The sequence below is a fragment of the Glossina fuscipes genome, unplaced genomic scaffold (assembly GCF_014805625.2).
Source record: "Glossina fuscipes isolate IAEA_lab_2018 unplaced genomic scaffold, Yale_Gfus_2 28, whole genome shotgun sequence".
Taxonomy (NCBI): Eukaryota; Metazoa; Arthropoda; class Insecta; order Diptera; family Glossinidae; genus Glossina; species Glossina fuscipes.
In genome coordinates, this window is record NW_023998423.1 from 2,537,963 (window position 1) to 2,555,798 (window position 17,836).

A 17,836-nucleotide genomic window follows, 5' to 3' on the forward strand; every position below is an offset into this window, starting at 1 on the left:
AAAATTTTTTTCGAAACTGATGTCTTGGAAAATAGTTCGTGGCAAGTTTGACGAGGACGATGAATTTCTTGTAGATAACTATATAGATGAAAATGGATTAGAAAACTATTACACAAATTGCGCTGACGCTTCTTTTCCCATAATACCTGACGTTACTGAAAAGGAGCAGGCAGAACAGGCGGCCAAGCATTTTTTCACCGAACGTGTCGTTGACAGATACTTTAAACCCACAAATGATTGCTTAAAATGTTCGAGTGTTATGATGAGGGAAGATAAGCCCACCGTAGAGTGTCTGAATATATGCAGAAAAATATATGCGATATATTTCCCTCTATTGAATACTGAGAAACTGATATCGGGCTTGAGAAAGAAAATCTTTGATGAAATTGTGTCGAATAACAGGCACTTTTTTGAAGAAATCCAAGAGTGCAAAGAACATAGATACGATTTTTTAAACTATATGCTGAAATGCTTAATAATTAACAGCTGCAATTTGTTAACATGCAACGTTGTACAAAGCAAGAAGAGAGAAAAAGCAAATGAATAAAGAGCCGGAACCTACTGTCGTTTACTTTAAACACTCGACGTTTTGCGTATATCTATATCTGCCAATGGGGATCAATTTGATCCCCTTTCCCTGGCAGAAATTTCCAACGAATATTCCTTAACCAGTTAACAGTGTATGACGAAATTTGTGTACGTCGTGGTCCATCGCATAATCTGTGTGTCACAAGTATAGCGAGTACATCGCTAAAGAGGTGGACACAACTAACTGGTTAATCGATTGAGAGGACAAAGTTGAATGCCTGGGGCGGTATGCTTGCGTATGCATTCACAATAGACGGGAAGGTGAGACAATCTGGCAAAAAATAACTTTTTATTGAAAATAGTTGTATGTCATTGGCATTGATGAAAAGTAGAACAGATAGAGAAAAATTCTAATTATAGACAATTAACGATGTTTGCAGATAAATAAAATTTTAATGTTACATTCTTTTCTTTTTTTTTTGAAACTCAAGGGGTGCAAACAGGCGCCCTCGGTAATTTTAAGGTTAATTAAAAATTTAATCCACGAAACGAGACTCGAACGACAAGCATATGAGTTTATTAGTACAAAATATATATATACATCTATATTCACCGCTGACTATAGGTATGTACATTAAATGCCCTTTTTTTAAACCTATCACCCAGGGAGGGGAAGTATATTCATTTTGTCTAAAGATTCAGACACCCCCGAAGCATATATTTTTAATCAGCATCAAATTCTGAATTGGCTAAAGCATGTCCGTCTGTCCGTCTGTAGGAAACATTCTCCTGGGCGGAAAAACGAAACTATCAATTGCAAATTTGGCTGAGACATTAGAAGTTCTTGCGCACAAGTTGGTGTTGAAAATGGGCCAAATCGGTCGATGGACATACTATTATAGTGTATTAAAATTTAATTTATTTTGCAATACCTTTATAACGCGGACAAAAAAGTTTCAAGAACCCCATAAGGTATATAAATCCTTGGCAATCCTCGCTCATTCATCTGTTCGTCTGTCCGTCTGTCCATCTATGAAACTGCGTAGTCACTGTGGTAAACCTTTTTCCGTTCGCAGAAATTAAGACATTGCCTACAAATTTGGAAGGAATGTGAGTATAGCCCAAATAGATCAAAGAGCACGCCTACAACACCACGCGAGTATGCTACCAAAACTTATATTTTAAAAATAAAAAAAATCACACTCGCCCACTGCATAATTTAGTTCTTTTACTTTTGTTGTCTTTTTTAGGAGAACAGTGATGGGTATAAAAGATTCGGGCACGACGGAATATAATTTACTTACTAGTTAAAATTAAAATTTGCGCCAAATACACTGCTTGCTGCAGAGCCCCTTAAATTGAAAATGTGGTTTTTAATATTTTTAAAACAGATTTTTTTTTTTATTACTTAAATATATCGTTAATATACTCGGCTGGCTACCCGAGTAAGCGAACGGATCTCGGCTAACAACTTAGAATACAGATACAATGTTTGCGCTTGTGGCAATCTGCGATCTCCCGACTAAGTGTGAGGGAATAAGCGAATAAGCGCCTTTGAAAGGTCCAATAGGAGCAGGCATTACATATTTTCAACGTCAATGTTGAACCTAATATCCACCGTAATCTTGCTATTGAATTATTAATAACGTAATAATACTTTCTTGCGTATCGTGCGAACGAACGAACATTTCAATGTTTAATGTATGAATGCTTCCGATCGGCCGTCTCACAGGTACACAATTAAATACATATCTGCCAAAGTTCATCAATATTCAGTATTCAACTCAAGGCGAATATGCTTTCCTTAGTTGTTGTTTACTTTACACTAACTGTGTACACATGAACCGCATTATGGTAACGTTAAGATAAAAAAAACAAAAAGAGAAAAAAAGCATACATACAGCTTTTTCTGTTAACCGGTTAAAGCAGCTTACGCGATAAGTGAGAGGTTGCTTTTGCCCTTACAGCAAAATTACTTAAGTTATATGTTATAAGGTATGCATTATTAAGACTTTCCAAAGGCGAATGAATATCTGGAAAACTCTTTACTAATGTAATAAATTAACGTAATTTTATACTCTTGCGCGACTCAAAACTTTTTCTACTGACATTAACACATTGTGTTAACATTTTTATGCACTCCTCGATTTCTCCGTGCTTCAAAGTGCTATAGGGTACCGTTCAGTACTATGGATAGTGAAAAGAAAAAGTTTTATTAAGCAAACTTGTGACTTTGCTGCCACCCGTAGTGGAAGTTGAAGTAAAAGTTCGTGGAATATTGTTCATAACGACAGCAAATTGTCTCCCAATAATGTTTAAATTACCCTACACGAACTGAAAGGCGTCAACGGAAACACAGTAACTTCCTGGTAACGGAAGTAAAATTTACTAAATGGTCAGCATGTCTTTCATTTCATTGAAATTCTCTCTTTGCAAATGATTTTCATTCACACAGCGGCAGTCTGCTGCCAATCACATACTGTACGGTGAAGCTATTAATTTTGTTCAAATATTTGTCACTTTTATTATATTTGTTAAAACGTAGACTTAGTTACTTAAATGTTGGTTCCGGAGGAAAAATGTGTCTCATGAGGAGAAGGAAGTTGTTTTTTATAATTAGTAAGGCGGCTCCTTGCTCCATCTCCCTTCCATTTTTTTTTTTTTTTACAAGTAGATTATCCTTTATGAGTGAAGTTGTGTCACAGTTATGAGGGTAAAATTTTAATGCAGTGAAAGGACTCTGTAGAAACCCTATAGCCGCATTCTTTCATCTGGCCGGAGAAAAAGCTTATCTTCTAAAAGCATCTTTGGATCAAAATTCTATAGTAAGTAACAACTAAGTGGTGATTCGCGACTAACAAGTGATACAGTTTTCTATAAAGCCGATAGCCTTAGTCGTCGTGGCTTTTAAGACTCTTTCACCTTGGAGTTCATTGGTCGGGTTAAATCAATAAAAATAAAAGAAAAAAAAAACGATAACAGAAACCAACCTTTAACTTTATTAAGATTCAGGCAAAGAATCTTGTATTCACCCTGAACCTCTTATCATCTATCGTTGATTCGCTGAATATTTAGAAGAACGAGAACAAGGAGAAAAAGGAACAGAAAATGTTTATAATGCATCACAGGGGCTTCTATTGCATATAAGAAAAGCAGGCTTTTATAAATAATTTCTGTTCTCCTTTGCCATTTTCCTAGAAAAGTACTACTTTGCAGGAATAGTTTCAAGTTCGCGGACCAGAGATCTTGTTCTTCGCAGAAACAATGTCTTTCGGATCCGCACGTGATTTAAAGGACCATTAGAATTGACGGCGTACTTTGGGTTCAGAACAAACCATCTTTAGGTCAAGCATGATCGTGCACTTGATTTCGCCAAAATCTACTTATCATGGCATTTTATTGGAAAGGGAATAGTCCACATCTGAGCAAATAATAAAAAAGGCGGGACTTCATTGGCAATTTTAACAATAGAAGTTATTTTAAGCGTTGAGCGAAGGAGGTTGAGCCAAAAACATGGACTAGCCGGAAGCAATCTATCGTCAGCTGCTTGCACGGTTCGCTATAGAGTATTATGTGTTGCTCCCAATGAAAGAAATCCTCATAGCCTTGTAATAGAGTCCCTCATTAAAGGCAATGCGATGAGAAAAGTCAGCATCTCTTGAAAATTGTTTTGTATCTGACGTAAGCACTTAAGAGAATTTCGAACACTTAAAGAATCTTAGGCTTTAAACTTATTTCAGTTCAAACCTTTTCCTATGACGCGACTATCACCGCCATGGCCGCTATTTAAAAAATCATAATCATCAGGGGAAAATTTCCCATTTTTTTGTTTTTTTTTTTCTTAAATTAAATTTCAGCTCAATACATTCGAGTGGCCTTTCGCTTCTCTAATAACCTATAAAAGTAAACATATCAACAGACTGCAAAGTATGCAAAACGACTTAAAAACACGCCAATTGGTAAATATTTTGTTAGGGTACGTTGTCAGAGCTGTACGATACGATAAGGACAGTGACGAAGATACAATGACGATGTTTAAGGAATACAACGATTGCACTAACATACTATACGCAATACCTATACATGCACACAAAAACAAGCACGCATACATACACACACACGCACACACGCCCATGCACACGCAAACCCGCATATACGTTTATTCACTATATATGAGATTGTAGTGTGTACCCCTCTGGCGGCAATTTTAACATTTATTTCAGTTCCGCCCACAGACAGTTGCCGTCCATCCATACATATCAAGCGCCAATACCGAAAGAAAGAAGACTTCAATGTGCTATACGCTATATAGAGTTTTAACATGACATGAAAACTACTTTTAGTGTATTAGCCCGACGTATAACTGCGGAATGTATATACAAAATGTAAAGTAAGGTGAGTGATATAAACAAAAAAACCAGGCTGAGGTGGAGGGGTCGAAGTTTACTCGTACGAACACAACGAATAACAAAGTTTAAGCAAAAGTTTTTAATAACATTTAAAATTGCGTTGCTGTGTTTTTATACATACAAATAAAAGCATGAAAAGATGCCGAGCGACGGCAACAGCAACAGCAACAGCAACAGCAACTTCAGCAGCAGCATCGACAATAACAGACATGCAATAATCAGGCATAAGTGGGCACAGAAGAAGGCCAGCAAACAAAAACAAAACATCGAAACTAAGCCTATAATAAACGTAATTTCGCATTCATACACGTTCTTCTATAATAGGAAGAGACTGGCAATTGGCAGAGTAAGTAAAACAGCCAGGCAGGCAACAGCGGCAGCCTTCACTTGGCTTACACCGTACACATTACACTCTAAAAGGCACCAAGGCCTACTCCAAAGACAGCCACTTCAATTCGATTCGATTTGTTTTGGCTTATGATGTTTGCTTGTGTCGTGATTTTCGGTCTGGTCTCGACGAGCGAGCTGGAACAACGACGACGATGACGATGCCGGCGACCGGTTCGGTCTTTTTACCTCTAAATGAGTGGTTGGCATGCCATTTATTTGGCATGACATGCCATGCCAGCCAAAGCACATACATATATACACACACCCATACAGACGTATAAATACAACAAACACGTCCATCCATCCATTCAGCCAACCTATCGTTCATGGCGCAAAGCAAAGCAAGCAAGAAATTCTCGATGTATTCATATAAGCACATGCACGCACATACACATCTGAACACATCATTTGCAATTTCATTACATGTTACTATTGCTGTTTATATCGGTATGGTTGTTGTTGTTGCTTGACGCATTATGTTTTCTTCTTATTTTCAGAACTTTGGCCGCGTTACTAATGCTACCGCTGTCGCTGCTGCTTTTGCTACCTTAGAGTAATTTCACCTTAAATGATCATAAGGACAACAATGATAATGTTGATGATGATGATGATGATGATGATGATGATGATGATGATGATGAGGATGACGATGACGACGTTGATGTTTTTTGTTTCTCACCATTTCTGGCGAGTCTGGCAATTTATAGTTTGCCATTTATTGTGCGATTGCGAAACAAAGACCCGCCACTTAACAGCCCATGCCGTACAAAAGGGAATTTCAACTCAATTCAAAGGCAACAACACTAAAAACGTTACACGTACAAACTAATATGTACGCACATTAGCTAAAGAAACCCTCTACATACAAGAGCCGAAAACATTAATGTTCACACAAAAAAACAATATATACACACACACACACACACACACACATGCATATATATATATATATATATATATATTGCCAGCATTAAAACACAAAATGGCATTTAGCAGTAAAATGTTAATACGCGGCATATAGGGCGTGAGACAACAAACAAAACAGAGAAGAACAGAATAGTAGAACAGTGAACAGAATACACCGTCGTATACGGCACACAATGCAGCAAAGCAGTAAATATAAAAATTGGTTAAATATTATTGCCACGATATTCAATGGGGATCATTTAAGTTTTTCTTAAGCCTTTCAGTACGTGCGCGTGTGTTTGTTTGTATATATACGTACGGCAGTGTGGGTCTTACCTACATTATAATAATACGCTCTTCACGTTTTTTTCTTCTTTATGATTACTTTGAAAAACACTCGAAATTGTTTTGTAAATTGCTCCGAAATCTCATGAAATGAAACCCTTGTTGAAAGTTTTTTATTCTTTTTTCTTCCATTTAACTTCTTTTTTATTTCTTTTCTTCTTTTCCTTTTCTGCTTTGCATTATGCCAGCGACGTTCAGCAACGTTTCCTTCTTGTCTTTTATTTGTTAAGTCATTTATTATGAAATTAATCAAATTAAAATTGTAAAGTTTTTCACGATAAAAATTTTTTTAATTAAACAAATTAAAATCATTTCATTATGAATAAACGGATGAATTATCTTTGCGCTGTAATAAGTAGACGTTAGGTTGTTGTCTTTTGTTCGTTAAGGGAAGTTTTTCTTAACCTTTTACACTTGAACACGTTCTAAATCATCTCTAGCTAGGCAGCATTGCCACATAAGTTTTTTTGGAATGCGGTCGCCCTTCGTATCGCGATCACTTCATATTTACGCATCACAGAGGGCGTCTTATATGTAATATTTGTTGCACTTGCAACCCTGTGGGGGTCGTAGGACCCAACTCCGGAATCTCTTTCAAACATTTATGGGCCGAAGGCGATCATAGCCAGGGTAAGGTACAGAATAGAATGGCCCGTCCGGTAAGTAAGTTTCGTCTGTCTATGTGTCTTCGTAAGGGTTTTTAGGCGCCTATATTTTACTTCGCGTATGCGTCAAACCATTCAAATCAATTTCACAAAGAATCGTTTGGCTTTTTTGCCGCCGAAACTGAAAATGTCTTTAAACGTCGTTTGGGAGTGTTGCGCTTACAGGCTTGCGACATCTTATGACAGCGGATTATAGAGATTATGCAAAAAGCAGCAGATTGTGATAGATACTCTAATCTTTGATGAATCTTGTAGATATTATTGCATCAATCGATATTCTACAGCCTAGGCAAGAAGTTAATGAACTATTAACTAACTATTAACTCGGAGTGCCTGGGTCCATTGCCCGGTATGCTTGACCGTACTTTTATTACCACGAATGTGCGATCATAGCTATAATATATGTTAAAATGGTAAACGCATAAGGCATACTAGTCGCCCCCAGGCGATGCCCGCTATTCACCTCTTTCTATTTTTTTTTTGCCAATTCTACCTGCCAGCAGACATTGACTCCTCGTTCTACACTTTACGCGAACAACATGTTGGACCGTATTTCTAGCTTTTGTATATATAACAATCTGAATCAATTATATAGTAGAAAATAATGATTTTTAACGCAAAATCGCTCTCTTCGGTAATGAGATCCTTTTAGCTTTAAGACCTCTTAGTAAGTCAAAAATCGGAAAATTTACATTCTTGCCGTTAATTGCAATTTCTTATGTGCGAATGTGTGTGGATGAGCGTGTGAATTTAATGGTTTGTGGCCATGTGGAACACTGCCGTGTTGTTTTTTGATGTAGCTTCAGCTAAACTAAAACAAGACTAAAGCCTTCCTAGTTACAATTAAAGCAAACGAGATCTTAACACTACGAAATTTATAGATACATACAAGAGTATGCAAAAAGATAATCATATATTCATCTAGCTTAATAACCCACTGGACAGCTAAGATACGTCAATTTAGAGTGCACCTCGTGAGCAAAAAGCGTAGTTTTAATGGAACCGATAACGAAATTAGATTTTTACAGAGGACCCTAAGTATGCTAAAATATTCATAATTAAACCTGCATTGGTTGAGTTTCATAAAAAGAAAATTCCTTGTCGGATCGATGGGAACATTTAAGTTAATATCGCTTAATCTCGCGTCAATGAAACCATTTATCAAGTTTAGCATGAAGGTAATGCATACGACCATCCCGGGTTTCTCGAGAGAAGGCAAAGATATAAGTAGTAACCTATTTTTAAATTGGGGTAAGAGGACATACAACCAGTATAAGTCGTATTAAACTAACATACAGTTTTTCCGTTACATATAGTTCGTCGAATATCTGCACTCTTAAAATTAATCTCGCTTTATTCAACAGGCAGGAACGTTCAATATGTAAATTGAATCAAAGTTCACTAGTACTCAAACACAACACCTAGATCTGTTGAGAGCGAATTTCATCTCGAAAATAACAGCATCCTCCATTTCTTTTGTCCTAATAAGTAAGTAAGTGCTTGCATCAGTTTTTTCACTTGAAAAAGACATCCATTGAGAAAAGTTGGTCCAATATGTATTAATTAACATATTCTCGATAATTTTCTACAACTTTTTTCAATCTTTCTGGTACTGTGTCGAAAGAACGATATCAGTTTAGCAGCGATCTTTCTTTAACATTTCGAAATCGACCGAATCAAGCGGGAATAACTTTGCGTCTGTTAACCGCTATTGCTGCTTTATTGTGTTCAACTGAAGTCGGTAGATGTTTGCAGTAACAGTTTCATTGGTTTTAGCAACTCTTCATAAACTACATATCGACGGAAATGGACTACTTTTTGAACTCGGGATTGTCGTGGTAGACCCATTTTTCACCGTTAATGACAATACGCCACAGAAAACTATCCAACTGCCTGGCAAACAATAAAACCGCGATGTAGAAATGGTTCGAAATGGCTTTTTGAGTCAATTGGTAGTGGTTTTCACCCCTTTTGGATTTTTCCCATCGAACTTAAGCGTCTAGAAATATTCGAGTCGTCAACTGCTAAGCTGTTGGAAAGTTTTTTGGGGGTTTGAGCTGGGCTTTCGTCCAATAAGTCTGGCAATTCATAGTCTTCAAACCTGTTTTGTCCTCCAGGACTATTTTGTACCACTCACAGCACGGTCCCCGCTTTTGAACCGTTGAATCCCCAGCCGATAAAAGGGATATGAAGGAGCGGTATCACCTAAAAAATGTTTGATGGACTTCGGCAGCAGATTCCTTCGTGGACGCCCCACGATTACCGTCTGTGCTCAGTGAACAACTGAGCAATACTAAACGAAAAACTATTATTTTATATATAGGAAGATCAAAATCTTTGAATTTAATCGTTATGTAAATTGAAACTTCACATTGCTTTATCATTTTCACCAATGTCGTTGATCAAAATACATGCAAGCATATAATATTTAAATTAGCCCGGAGGCGACATGACCGAAGTTTCGAGTTAAAAGTCACGAATAGTTTGGCGTCATCTACGCAAATTACGATTGTTGTTTTAGCGATAATTTGAAGAACTTCCCAAAATCGTCTCCAGAGAAAGCGACTTAGTAAACACGTAATTCGATTAATCGTCTTCGGCGAAGCAAAAATACAACTTTTGTGTTGCATCGGATTTGCGGCAAAAAAACGTTTTTTAAACTTAAATTGTAACTTATTATTATCGACGTACAGCTCTTGTTTGTGTTGCTGGGAACACATACACTACGCACTAAACAACGTCTAGAGAATATCTATCGTTGCTCAATGTGCAATTTAGTTTTATATGTGTTGACTTAGTATAAAACAATATCTTATCCCTCACCATAATAATTTCAACTGTCTGTGGGGGCATTACCAAATATATCATTATGTGCCACGTAAGTTGATTCATTCTGTTATATAAACTAATAGCTTACCTCTCACCTAACTTTTCAATTATTGCCGTTCCTTTTTTTTTGTTTTTCACTTGGGAGATATCCCCTACACGTGTAACACAAAGGTGAGAAAAATGTGCAGACAGAGAAAAAGGTAGCACGTGGGAGTGGCCGCAGCATAGTGGGATTAGTGTTATGCATTTATCGACTGAGCATTCACTATAGCTAGGTTGTTGAGAAATATTTTCAGATCATCGATTCTCGTAAAGATCGCCGCTGTACTTTAATTATTACGAAAATTCGATATGCTTCATACCCATGGACTCTCTCGACTTTCTCGGCTTTCACAGCCGTTGAAACTTTACAAGCAGAAGAAAATAAATGTAGATAGAATGTTCCAGGCTTCAACACTCTGCATCATATAATACGATTACGTTCGTGGCATACATAGTCTATTAAAAGACTTTCTGTGCTTCGTTAGATGAACTGCTGTTTAAAAAATAAATTTTGTTGGGAAGCCTTTGATCAAAACCAGTTATTGATGTAATGTTTGCAGAGCGCCCAAAACATTAATCAACGTATTCCTCAAATTCAAACTCTACATGAGCGGATTTTATTTCCAGGTTACGTGCGCTGTTTTCGGTACATGTGTAGGAATTTAATAATTGTGAATGAATACTTAAATATATATTTTTCGTAATCGCAAACACATTAAAATAACAAAATTCATTATGTAATACAAGAAAATTATTTCACTTTGTATAGAAAGTACGCTTTACTAAGAAGTGCATCACTTGTAGCACAGAGTATATTAAGTTTGTATGGATATATTATCTACTATCGTATTGATCACACCATGTGTCTGTTTGACTGTCTACCTGATGATGATTCTTGTCTTCATCTTCCAGCTCACAATTCTTGAGATGTCTTGATGAAATTTGCTATCCCGATGTGTTTTGACCCAAGGACGAACGCTATCGAAAATAGTTCGATTTGGACATGTTTTTCGACCACTTCCTATGTAATGACTCATTTTGAAAAGTCATTTTGTGGATAACTGTAGAGTGTTGAATGATGGACTCGGGTCGATCATAATGTTTTTAAATATCTTTCTCTTATATTTTCGTAAATAATAGATAAGTTTCTTGAAAATCTTAAAATTCGTGACTCAGAATCATTTTTTTTTCGCACTTTAACTTGCGGTAGTAGAAATTTGGAGTTCTATTACTGATCGTTTACCTTAGTCTTATCGAGACGTGTATTAGTCTCAGATATGGTGCTTGTTGGTCAAGTATAAAATTGCAAAAAAATTTTTTCTTTTTTCTTCTTGTTTATGCATCAAAATGCATATTGTTGCCGTTTGTCTGTATTCCATTTCTACTTAATTTTAAAATTAATTTTAATTGATAAGTGAAGCGTTTACTGATAATTAACACGATATACGTCTTAAAGACTATTGTAGGCGGCATTTCATTGCTTAAACTGGTGTTAGCAAGACAAATTGAGCTTCGTCTACCAGTGCGATTAAGGTGCACCCAAAACGGTACACATGGCAGGTGATGTGTTAGCAAAAACTAAGTATAAAAAAAATTTAGCTGACACCGTTTGCTTGGTGTCTGTAAGTTGAAAAGCTCCACAAGTCAAATACACTAAACAGATGTAAGAGTTAAGTCGAACTTTTTAATATCCATCTCTGGACTTATCGCTTAAGAAGAGACCCTTAAACCTAAGTATGTTCCGCCATTTCGCATCATAGTTGTCAAGCCTTTTCTGTTGCAAGTCTTAGAACCATGACATGTACAGATATCGTAAACGTGTTTCTTTTCATTCTTTAGAAAACATTAGCTTTCAAACGTTAACAAAGAAAATTAATATGAACGGTATCATTTAATCTCAAAAAGAAAAAAAAAACAAAATTAACAGACAAATGTATTTTGACTACGCTGTATGCGGCCAAAGCAACACGGAAACCCCTCAAAGGTACGTTTTAAGAACTTTGACTGGTGTCATAAGAGAAAGCAAGTCAAATATCATAAAAGATAATAAACTTTTACATCACCAAGCCTAGTAAACAACAACAACTCGCATTAACACATTTGAATGTTTTTCTTTTCAGACTAATTTAGTAAATTACAATTCATTTAATTTATAACCATTTTAGTTAAATTAATTACGTACACAGAGAATATTACAACAGCCACAGAGCCACGACTTTCCATATTTCCATTAAAACGTGGATACTTTACGTATGTAATAAATCAACCGCTGAAAACGCAAATAGCTTTAAAATGAATACCGCAACCACTTGATTGAAAGGAAAAAAAGGCAAAAAAAAACGAGTAAGTTTATATCATCAGTATTGACATTACAGCAAAAAATAAATAAACGCATGGATGGATGACTGGATAGATTGCATTAAAACCTTGGCAACCACAAGAGGGGCAGAGAGCGAAAGAAAGAGAGAGAGAGAGAGAGAGAGGGAAAGAGTAAATGCGATTGGTATGCGTTCTTGCTGAAGTTGTGTGTACGCTTTTTATGTCTGTTATTGTTTATTAGTTTTTTTCTTCTATTTTAGACAGCAAGTAAAAGAATTTAATATATGTCTGTACCCATTACACCTAGATGTCGATTGTCTACTAATTTTATCATTCCGTTTGCGGTAATCAGCAAGTACTTAAAATGTATATGGATTTATAGTACACATAAGAGTCTTTATAAATAAGGCTGGATGAATATATACTTCCGTCCGTTCCTTCATATGAGCATATGTTCGACCATTTATCTACCTACTGTTTTACTACTGTTTTACGGTAAAAAGTCCGCCAAATATATGTTCCCGCTTTTTGCCTGCTGCGTGTTCGTTATTGACACTCTCAAAGTCAACAAAAAATAGGAATACTAAGTTCAAACTAACGTCATATCCACGGAATGTGAAACTGTTACATCGAATCCAAGAAAAAGGGGAGTTTTCCGCCTAACAGTAAATATGTTATAAAAACTGCAGGGAATTAGCATCAATACCTTATAAACCTAGATGCAATCCATCGAAGCTTCTGAGACTTTAAATCTAAAAAGAGAACGTCACTCGTTTGTAAGACGTAAGCATATCAAGTTATTTGAAAATTACACAATATTTCAATATGTGTTCACCAATGACTTAAAATTTGCATATGGATTCGCTGTACAACTTAAAAGAAATCATATCATAGAGATGAGCAGATCATTCTTCGTTAAGCTGATGTTTATATAAACAACATATTTTAGTCTAATGAAATAGCAACGTAATGCGTGTCCGAAATACTTGCCTAAACGAATGTGGCGACCGTTTTTGATAGTTTCATGGACATTCATCAGCAGCATAACATGTGTTCCTTGTTCACTTTTATTCTGTCACAAAATGGCGCATATGTTATAAACAAAAAAAAAAAAAAAAAAAAAAAAAGAAGAAAAAAGAAGAGAAAAACAGCAAAAAACATATGAGAAGAAATTCTTTAAATTCGAGCGAAACATTTTATATTTATGTGTATGTAACAACAATTTAGCTTAAGCCGTCAAATATATTCATGAACATTTGTACAATGTTTTCTACGGTCTGTGCATCTATCTGGCTGGTAAAAGTTTCATATTTGTATTCGAAGCAAACAGAAAATAAAATATAAAATAAACGGCATGTAAACCTGAATACGTATGTACTCGCGTGCAGGCTTGTGTGCTTAAATATTGGTGTGCATGTGTAACGTATCTATATAGAGAATTGAATGACGTGGTATTGACTCATACAAAGCACACGTATAAATTTATCAAATACAATGCCTTATGTCTACCTGAATACAAGCAAGTAAGCAAGCGAGCAAGCAACCAAACAAACAAACGCACAAACGGACAAATGAATAAACGTATAGACAGACATGTGTCTGTTTCACCGCAAAAGGCCACACGAGAGTTCAGGTAACATAAAATACAATAATGGCATCAACAGCAACAACAACAATAACAACAACAAACACAACAACAACGACAACAATAGCAAATATGATATATCCATTCAGCTGTGGTGGTCTTGCCGACCAGGCAGCCAGCCAGTCAGCCAGGCAGGCGGCTCTTGTGCATTCATTCGTTAATTCATTTCGTTTGGAGATTTTAAAAAAGAGTTTGTTTTATGGTTTGAATACTCTAAAAAGAAAAACACCAACACTACGCCAACGACCGAAACCGAAAATAAAAAATGGGAAAAAAGAACATTACATTCACACAAAAAAAAAAAAAAAAAAAAAAGATATACACACCCGCATATTGTTAATATCCTCAGCATCTTTGACTACTCTTTTAAAGCAGTCAATAAAATAACGAAAACGAAAACACATAAACGCGCCCATACCAAGCAACACTAACGGCTCTAAACACAGATTTGTGGTTTAAAAACTCATAAACTCAACAATATGCATTACATACATGCGTACGTGTTTAATAAGAGACATATACATAACAGATATTACCTGAATCCAATTAACTTTATACATGTAGACGTGTATATATGTATGTATTTATTGTTGATATGCCTATATATAGGAGTTGATATGCGTACATTTACCATTTACCATTTGTTGTATGGTTTATGATTTAAGATTTAAATGAACGTACACATATGCGTTTTTAAATGACCAACAAGATCCACAATCATTAACACAGCTAATTCGTATGAATGTTTCTTTGATTGTATGACAACGTGTTGTGGGTGGGCTCATCGGAAAACGTGTCAGGAGTAAGAGAGAAGGCAAATATTATGATAACGTTTGCGTATCCAATCGGTGAAAAAAAAAGTCTTGTAAAGATTAAAAATCAAAAAAAAAAAAATAAGATAAATTTAAATGGTTTGCAGGATTCGAACCGACGACCTTACAAAAATCGTAATATATATGTAACCGTTATTTAGGCGAAGACGCTTTCGTCGCTCGACTACAACGGCCTATAAGTCAATAATGAATGCGTAGTTATTGCTTAAATTAAATAAATTTTCCTTTTTTTTTCATTATAAATCTTTTTCGGCCTATGATAATACGAAAGTTGATGTTGGTCAAAATATTTTCCGTTACTAGTCAGCCATTTTTGTAATGGACACACTTTAAACTAAAAAAAGCATTTAAGCTTTTATGTAGTACGGAATTCGAGGTATCTCTAAATGTCCCCACAAAGACGGAGATCGCTTCATTTTTGTTAAGATTTAGAAAATAAGTCTGAATTGATCGGTGTAATAAAACGTAACTCTATTTTTAGTCTTTCTCGACCTATATATATCCTGTACTACATGTGTATTATAGTATGAAGGCTGAAATTCGATAGCTTACACAATTGGATGGGTGTTGTCAATTTCTCCCATTTTTGTGTGCATTATTTTGTCGCTGCATCTGGTGTAGTTTATGAGTAATGAGCGAAAAAAGGAAATTTTCTTTTGAAAACATGTGTTACGCTATTATATATGCTCTTTGACCGATAAGGTCCATTTTTAATTCCAAGTATTGCGCAAATTTAAAATCGATAACTTAAGTTTTGCAATCGAGAAAACTTTTACTGCAGAAATCCAATATCGCGCTTAAATACCTTTTTACAAGCAAGTTGCCTTTACCTAGACCCATCGCAACCCGCTTTGCCATTAAAGCTTTTGCCAACAAAAATAAAATCAATGCCTGTCACCTGCCGCCTTTCAGAGAATGATGTCTATGGAATATTTCTTGCATTTCTTCAACTATTTCCGACGTTCTGCGTCCTTAGCCTTCAAATCATCGCTTTCAGGCAAAGCGTAGTTCATATATGCTTAGCTTAACATTCAGTAAATTATGATTTAGTAGTTAAAATAGTAGCATTGTGGTCCAAAGCTTTAGGTTTTTGATATTGAAGAAAAATTTTTTCGCTTTGTTTTACCCGTTGAGAAGATACTGAATGTTTTTGTCTAAACTTCGAGATATACAAAACAAGCGGAAAACAAGCCATGGATATAAAGTTCAGTTCACTTACTCAGCACTTGTTCTTCTTCAATGTTTTTATGGGGGGAATTGCAGTTCTTAGCAAGAAGGAATGACAACAGATCCAAGAATTAATGTAATGAGCGAGTAGCAGTTTGCCTTACATAGAGAGCAAGAACGCATTTTCCAAACAGTAGACCAATGTTATGAATGAATAGTCACCGTATTTCTAAATACTATGAAATTTGTTCCATTGTTTCATCAAATTCAAGCAAAATTATGCCTTTGGTCCCTCCTTACGATCAACATGCAACCAAAATTTAAAATTTATAAAAGAAGAACAAAAACTTTGTAAGAAAAAGAAGTTGGTTAAAAGGAAAAAGGACGGACTGTGACTGGCAGCTTTCCGTACAGCCAAGCAGATAGTCCCATCATCATACATCAGTTTGACTATGAATAAAATAATTGCAGTTCAAACTTTCGTATAATTTTGAAGCCATTTTCTATAAATTATTTAATTATCTAATTAATTGGTTTCAATATTTAACAGTATGATGGAACAACATTCCTGCACTTGAATTTCTCAATTAGCAACGATTGCTATTATTATCAAAGTTTTTTTTTCTGCTTCTTTACACCTAAAATTTAATATTGATCTAAAAGCAAATCGCTTTCAACATACTCATACATTATGCATTACGAGTAAAAAAAGTTGTTTAATTTTTCTTTGCCTATATGTTTACTTACAATCAACTGAAAAAAAAATATTAAAAAATTCGGCGACAAACGCCCCGAACCACGCGCAGTCGGTAGGATTCGAACCTACGCTCCCAGAGGGAATCTGATTTCTAGTCAGACGCCTTAACCGCTCGGCCACGACTGCTATATTCAACAAATGCTACAATCTACAATATGAATCATTACAAGTTATTGTTACTTTAAATGTTAAATTTTGTTCACTTAAAGCACATTTTTTTTTTATTTACCACCTTAACACAATGCAGTATACAGGCGGATTGTACATTGCCATTGAAATGTTCATATTTACCAATCAGAGACTCCCGTATTGTACATATATTTACGAATGAATTTAGAAATATCCCTGTGTCCGTCCGTCCTCCTGTGTTTCGAAAATTTTCATTATATTAATATCAATTGAAACAAATTCAAAAATCATGTGGTTGCCAACGTTGAATAAACTCGACGGTATTTTTGTTTTGTTTGGGTTTATGGCTGTCGACGACGGCTTGAGCACAAATGTCGACAATGTATACGATTTTTGTCAATTTCCCGTGAAAACTCCTTAGATGATAAATTTAATGTCGAATAGCATATTAAAAGGCAAAATCAAGCAAAACCCTATGGCGATTAATGAATGTAATGATTGCCTAATCGTATTCCAAAATGCTGAGAAGAGAAAATATAATTTTTCAATGCTTTTCTCTTCTTCTTTTCTTTTCTTTGTATTTTAACTTCCCATAATTTTCAAAAATCGTAATTACGTAATGGAATTCACTGTATACGGCACAGCACATTATCAGGACTCGCCTTTGGAACAGCCTACCAGCGGTTGTCTTTATGTACAATGTCCGAACAGTACTCGCTCTCTCTATTCTACTCTTCCTACAACCATTCCTGACCATCAGAGTACCCGCAAAGCAAAAAAAAAAACCATAACCAAGCATTGGACTCACCAAGAAACGGTACAAAAATTCCATAGGAAGAAAACCGGTAAATTTAATATCAAAAGATAGTGCT

At 35.6% G+C, this 17,836-nt stretch overlaps 1 non-coding gene across 1 annotated transcript; it reads right to left on the bottom strand.

Annotated features, from left to right (window-relative positions):
* Positions 1 to 16,879: 16,879 nt before the first annotated feature.
* On the bottom strand, positions 16,880 to 16,961 carry Trnas-aga. The gene has a single exon. It is a non-coding gene; the product is annotated as a tRNA-Ser (tRNA).
* Positions 16,962 to 17,836: the final 875 nt, after the last annotated feature.